This window comes from Lolium perenne, chromosome 5, assembly GCF_019359855.2.
Source record: "Lolium perenne isolate Kyuss_39 chromosome 5, Kyuss_2.0, whole genome shotgun sequence".
Classification (NCBI taxonomy): Eukaryota; Viridiplantae; Streptophyta; class Magnoliopsida; order Poales; family Poaceae; genus Lolium; species Lolium perenne.
Genome location: NC_067248.2, coordinates 135883609 through 135891095, shown reverse-complemented (window position 1 = coordinate 135891095; position 7487 = coordinate 135883609). Strand labels below are relative to the sequence as shown.

General features: G+C 45.7%; 1 non-coding gene across 1 annotated transcript; it reads right to left on the bottom strand.

The window, feature by feature from the left end:
- Nucleotides 1-7101: 7101 nt before the first annotated feature.
- Nucleotides 7102-7174, bottom strand: TRNAA-UGC (transfer RNA alanine (anticodon UGC)). The gene has a single exon. It is a non-coding gene; the product is annotated as a tRNA-Ala (tRNA).
- Between the last annotated feature and the right edge of the window lie 313 nt (nucleotides 7175-7487).

The following is a 7487-nucleotide window of genomic DNA, read 5'->3' as shown; positions in this document are numbered from 1 at the left end:
ATCTCAAGAAGCAAACACTTGTGTGAACTGTGCATTGATTCTTACATACTTGCATATTGCACTTATTATATTACTTTATGTTGACAATATCCATGAGATATATATGTTACAAGTTGAAAGCAACCGCTGAAACTTAATCTTCCTTTGTGTTGCTTCAATGCCTTTACTATGAATTTATTGCTTTATGAGTTAACTCTTATGCAAGACTTATTGATGCTTGTCTTGAAAGTACTATTCATGAAAAGTCTTTGCCATTGCTTCGAATCGCTGCATTCATTACATGTGCTTACAATAGTATGATCAAGATTATGATGGCATGTCACTTCAGAAATTATCTTTGTTATCGTTTACCTACTCGGGACGAGTAGGAACTAAGCTTGGGAATGCTGATACGTCTCCAACGTATCGATAATTTCTTATGTTCCATGCTTATTTTATGATGATACACACATGTTTTATACATACTTTATGTCATATTTATGCATTTTTCGGCACTAACCTATTAACAAGATGCCGAAGAGCCAGTTGCTGTTTTCTGCTGTTTTTGGTTTCAGAAATCCTAGTAAGGAAATATTCTCGGAATTGGACGAAATCAACGCCCAGGATCTTATTTTTCCACGAAGCTTCCAGAAGTCCGGAGAGGAAACAAAGTGGGGCGACGAGGCGACGCCACACTAGGGCGGCGCGGCCCAGGCCCTGGCCGCACCGGCCTAGCGTGTGGGCCCCTCGCGTCGCCCCTACTACCTCCTCGCCTATAAGAAGCCTTTGTCGATAATAGTTCCAGTACCGAGAGCCACGATACGGAAAACCTTCCAGAGACGCCGCCGCCGCCAATCCCATCTCGGGGGATTCAGGAGATCGCCTCTGGCACCCTGCCGGAGAGGGGAATCATCTCCCGGAGGACTCTTCACCACCATGGTCACCTCCGGAGTGATGAGTGAGTAGTTCACCCCTAGACTATGGGTCCATAGCAGTAGCTAGATGGTCGTCTTCTCCTAATTGTGCTATCATTGTTAGATCTTGTGAGCTGCCTAACATGATCAAGATCATCTATTTGTAATGCTACATGTTGCGTTTGTTGGGATCCGATGAATAGTGAATGCTATGTTATGTTGATTATCAATCTATTATCTATGTGTTGTTTATGATCTTGCATGCTCTCCGTTATTAGTAGAGGCTCTGGCCAAGTTTTTACTTGTAACTCCAAGAGGGAGTATTTATGCTCGATAGTGGATTCATGCCTCCATTAAATCTGGGACAGTGACAGAAAGTTCTAAGGTTGTGGATGTGCTGTTGCCACTAGGGATAAAACATCAATGCTATGTCTAAGGATGTATTTGTTGATTACATTACGCACCATACTTAATGCAATTGTCTGTTGTTTGCAACTTAATACTGGAGGGGGTTCAGATGATAACCTGAAGGTGGACTTTTTAGGCATAGATGCATGCTGGATAGCGGTCTATGTACTTTGTCGTAATGCCCAATTAAATCTCACACTACTCATCATAACATGTATGTGCATGGTCATGCCCTCTTTATTTGTCAATTGCCCAACTGTAATTTGTTCACCCAACATGTTATTTATCTTACGGAGAGACACCACTAGTGAACTGTGGACCCCGGTCCATTCTTTTACATCGAATACAATCTACTGCAATACTCGTTCTACTGTTCTCTGCAAACAATCATCATCCACACTATACATCTAATCCTTTGTTACAGCAAGCCGGTGATATTGACAACCTCACTGTCACGTTGGGGAAAAGTAATTTGGTTGTGTTGTGCAGGTTCCACGTTGGCGCCGGAATCCCTGGTGTTGCGCCGCACTACACTCCGCCGCCATCAACCTTCAACGTGCTTCTTGGCTCCTACTGGTTCGATAAACCTTGGTTTCTTACTGAGGGAAAACTTGCCGCTGTACGCATCACACCTTCCTCTTGGGGTTCCCAACGGACGCGTGCTGTACGTGTATCAATAAGTCGTCGTGACCTAAAACTTCGAGAGGAATAAGCCACGATACGGAAAACCTTCCAGAGCCGCCGCCATCGCGAAGCCAAGATTCGGGGGCCAGAAGTCTCTGTTCCGGCACGCCGCCGGGACGGGGAATTGCCCCCGGAAGGCATCTCCATCGACACCACCGCCATCTTCATCGCCGCTGCTGTCTCCTATGATGAGGAGCGAGTAGTTCTCCCCCGGGGCTGAGGGCTCTACCGTAGCTATGTGGTTCATCTCTCTCGTTGTGATCTAGTTGAATATCATCTATGTGCTACTCTAGTGATGTTATTAAAGTAGTCTATTCCTCCTCCATGATGTAATGTTGACAGTGTGTGCATCATGTAGTACTTGGTATAAGCTATGATTGTGATCTCTTGTAGATTATGAAGTTAACTATTACTATGATAGTATTGATGTGATCTATTCCCCCTTTCATAGTCTGTCGGTGACGGTGTGCATGCTATGTTAGTACTCGGTATAATTGTGTTGGTCTATCATGCACTCTAAGGTTACTGAAATATGAACATCGAATGTTGTGGAGCTTGTTAACTCCGGCATTGAGGTGCTCTTGTAGCCCTACACAATGAATGGTGTTTGTCATCCAACAAGAGAGTGTAGAGTAGTTTCAGTTATGTGATCAATGTTGAGAGTGTCCACTAGTGAAAGTATGATCCCTAGGCCTTGTTTCCGAACATCGAATCTCCATTTATTTACTGTTCCACTGCATGTTTACTCGCTGCCATATTTATTTCAGATTGCTATTACCACTCATATCCACTCATATTACTTGTATTTCACTATCTCTTCGCCGAACTAGCGCACCTATACATCTGACAAGTGTATTAGGTGTGTTGGGGACACAAGAGACTTCTTGTATCGTAATTGCAGGGTTGCTTGAGAGGGATATCTTTGACCTCTTCCTCCCTGAGTTCGATAAACCTTGGGTGATTCACTTAAGGGAAAACTTGCTGCTGTTCTACAAACCTCTGGTCTTGGAGGCCCAACACTGTCTACAGGAAAAGAAGCCAGCAGTAGACAGCAAGCTATTTTATGGCGCCGTTGCCGGGGAACGAAAAAAAGCTACACCACAGAGATTTCTACCTCCCACGTCAACCACGCGCCAGTAGTAGACAGCATCGGAGGATGTGAATACCTTTTACCTTACCTCCACGGCAACGGCGCCAGAAAATAGCTTGATGTCTACGCACGCTTCTATTCCTGTAGACAGTGTTGGGCCTCCAAGAGCAGAGGTTTGTAGAACAGCAGCAAGTTTCCCTTAAGTGAATCACCCAAGGTTTATCGAACTCGGGGAGGTAGAGGTCAAAGATATCCCTCTCAAGCAACTCTGCTGACACGCGTACAGACCGTTGCAATTTAGACCGAGTACTAACAAGCAACCGAAGTAAACAAACTCCACAACATCCGGAGTTCATATTAAAGTAGCCTCTAGAGTGCATAATAGACCGTTGCAATTTAGACCGAGTACTAACATAGCATACACACTGTCAACAATAGCTATGAAAGGGGGAACAGATCACATCAATACTACCATAGTAATAGTTAACTTCATAATCTACAAGAGATTACAATCATAACCTACGCCAAGTACTACATGATGCACACACTGTCAACATTACATCATGGAGGGGGAATAGACTACTTTAATAACATCACTAGAGTAGCACATAGATTAATAGTGATACAAAGCTCATGATCACATAAAGATCACACCATGGGAGAGAGAGATGAACCACATAGCTACCGGTAGAGCCCTCAGCCTCGGGGGAGAACTACTCCCTCCTCATCATGGGAGACATCAATGGCGATGAAGATGGCAGTGGTGTCGATGGAGATGACTCCGGGGGCAATTCCCCGTCCCGGCGGCGTGCCGGAATAGAGACTTCTGTCCCCTGAAACGGAGTTTTGCGATGGCGGCGGCGCCCCTGGAGTCTTTCTGGAGTTTCGTCAATTGGTGTCGGGTTTTTAGGTCGCGAGGGATTTTATAGGCGAAGAGGCGGCGCAAGGGGGTGCCTGGGGGGCCACCCCATAGGGCGGCGCGCCCCCCTCTAGGCCGTGCTAGCCTATGGTGTGGAGGCCCTGGGCCTCCTCTCCGGCTCCCCTTCGGTGTTCTGGTCCGTCTCGGTGAAATAAGATATTTGGCTTTTGTTTCGTCGAATTCCGAGAATATTGCCCGAACAGCCTTTCTGGAACCAAAAACAGCAGAAAACAGGAACTGGCACTTCGGCATCTTGTTAATAGGTTAGTTCCGGAAAATGCATAAAATCATTATAAAGTGTGAGCAAAACATGTAGGTATTGTCATAAAACTAGCATGGAACATCAGAAATTATGGATACGTTGGAGACGTATCATAGGACTCGAACCGGACCAAGACGGAGCCAGTGAGTTGGGCTCACAGTGACCAGAATAGGGCCCAAGTGAGTGGGCTGCAAGTGTTTTGAAGCCCACACTCACTCCCTATATAAAGTGGGGTGGATGCTTCCCAAAGGGCACGGTTAAAGCATTCCATGAGTTGGAAACCCTAACCCCACTCAGTTCAGCCGCCGTACTGGATCTAGCAGTCCACCGTCGGTGCTCCTCCTCTTATGTGTGGATACCAGCTAAGGCTTTGCAAGTGTGACATTTCAAGGCGAAGGAGTTCGCAGATTTGGGAGCTCTTCGTGGGATCGACTTTGAACGGATCGAGAAATGCACTGCCTTGACTGTCTAGTGGTAATCCTCGTGGCCTTCTTCCTTAGCTAGATTCCGGGAGAACCACGTAGGAAAAGGTTGTGTTTTCTGTTGCATGGCCCAACATTAACAAACACCTCGTGCATCATGAAATAGATATAAATGAATTGACAGAAGCTTTTGATGATCTAGGACATGCAACCGGGCACGTAGATAAACATGTTAGGATGGTTAAAATTCAATGTGATCACATAGTTAAGACTCAAGCTCTTATTTTGAGTCAAGATGATTTTGATAAAACAATTATTACTAACAGTGTTACTAGACAAGTTACAAAGACATAGGAACCTCTAGGACCGCCTTGGTATCAAGAAGAACAAGCTCAAAAGGCTAGAGACTCAAGAGATGACTCAATAAGAATAAGACCTTGTTGATCCTCAAGTTGATATTGAACTTGACGCTCAAAGAAAGCAAAAAAAAAAAAAAAAGCTTCAGAGGAAAATCAAGAGGACAAGTTAAAGGATCAAGATAAGCCATTTGACTCGGATGCTCAAATAGTTGATCCAAGATATTACCCTCTCCTCTCCCCCTCTCCTCCCACCGCTTCTGAAAGTCTTCCCCTACCGGCCGGGCCGATGCCGAGCCTTCTTCGCCGGCTTAGCCGGCCGGAGATGGCGGAGGAGAGGCGCCGGAGTAGATTTTAGGTGTAGAAGTAGGTTTTTTTGGCTACTTTCCGGTTTCTAGGAGTAGGGCATCTGGATCTCTAGCCAGGATCTGGTGCTTCTGGTGGTGGATCGGCGGCGGCGATCTCCAACGGTTGGAGCAACTGCGGTGGAGCTCCTGCTCCAGATTCTCCTTTAATAAAGGGCTTTGTAGATGTTTCTTTCTTTGCAGGTGTTTGGTGACTGCCTTGCTCCTCCTGGCTGGCCGTGGCGGCAGGGGGGAGAAGCACGGTGGTGCTCAAGACTTCAGCAAGATTCGTTCCCTGGCCGGCCATGGTGGTGAGGGGAGAACTGGCTTGATGTCCCCTGCTAAGAGTGGGACTAGTAGGGCTAGCTGGTGCTATCTGCTCAAGGGCTGCACAACCCTGCCTCTTTCTCTGTCCGGCCATGGAGGCGAGGGGAGAAGAAGGGGCGGTGCGGTGCTTTTGACCAGGCGGCGTCAGCTCTATCTCCGGTGGTTCTTCTTCAAGCGCAACCACGCAGGCGGCACCATGGCCGCTGCGATCTGCAGCCGACAAGATGGTTGTTACTCAACCTCCACGACGGAGGCCTCTTCCTGTCCCTGTTGGAGCTCGACGCCTCCTGGCAGCCAAGTGATTCGTTCTCGGCGACGTGGAGGTAGCCAGCGGGGGTGGGTTCTCGCCGGAAGGAAGAGTTCGAGCGGCTTCTCTCCATTCCTTGGCGGCGACGCTTCGAGGATTCCGGCGAGCGGTGACGGTGAAGCTCCAGGACCTGATTGCTTTTCCAACTTTTGTTCAGGGGTGTGTTTTGTAAATTTGCAGGCCTTATCCTCAAATACTAGGTTCTTTAGGGCGAGTGTTGTAAGGGGCCTGTATGCAATTTGTACTTGTCACGTGTCACTTTAATGGAATACCACCTTCTATTTAGAAAAAAAAAAAGATATTACAACTGTTGATGTTTTCATTGTTATATTTGGTTAAACATGTAAACTTTGATTGACTAAATTTATAAGCATTATGTTTTGAAACAGAAGGTAATTCTGTCGTTACAGGGTACAAAATGATGCCCGGTGACCGAACTTGTGTACATATAGCCTGAAAACCAAATGACTATTTTATAGGTACACAAGAAGTCATGGAATCAACATGATATCTGGAATCCATGATGGATAAGGATCATGATTTCAGCTTACGATTTGGGAGATAAAACATTAGATCGCAAATTCAATGTTTGTTATTGGATTTAGTTTCGTGGCCCGATTGATGTGTGTCAAAAAAAAAAAAAAACACGTGCTAAAGACTAATTTGAGCATGGATCAACCATGGACGCTATGTAATCCGTCCACATCTGTTCAGTTTCTGTCATCCGTCCATGTCCCTCGTCCAGCTTGACGCACTTGAGTCGGCCGTCGACGATTACGATGATACGAACCTTTTGCGTGGCCTAAGATACGTCCTTTCTCCTCGTCGCAGGCGGAAATAAATATTGGACTTGTGAATCCCTCAAAAAAAAATGGACTAGTGAATCTAAGGGGCATCTGCTTAACGCTAAAGCTTGCAATTTGCATCTGGAAGCACGTCGCAAATGTTGTGGCCTCTAGCTTACTTAGCTGTGGAATTAGTAAACGTAACAGAAGTTTAAGATCGAGATCCATTGATTCAGTCGTGAAAGAAAAAACGACAGAATCAGGCCAAAAAGTAAATAGACGTGGCAACACACAAAATTATAAATGGAGATGCGGGGGATCGAACCCCGTGCCTCCCGCATGCAAAGCGGGCGCTCTACCATTTGAGCTACATCCCCATTTTGTTTAACAAGTGAAGTAGTTTCTATATTTCTTATAAATGCACTGTTGATTCTCTTATGTTTCTGCGTACAGATTTGCTCAAAATTAAAATTTGTAAAGTTACATCAAGTATGTGGTTGAATTTTGTTGACAATTTGAGATACACAGTAGCAAAAATAGCTTATAGAACGCACCAAACCTAACCTCCTCCCAATTAGTAGAAAGTATGTGTGCATCTCTTGCCTCCCGTCCTTCTCAATTTTAGGTATATTTGTTCGACATGAGATGTGTTGCGGTCTCTCTCTCACACACACAGAGTTTGCTAGAAGA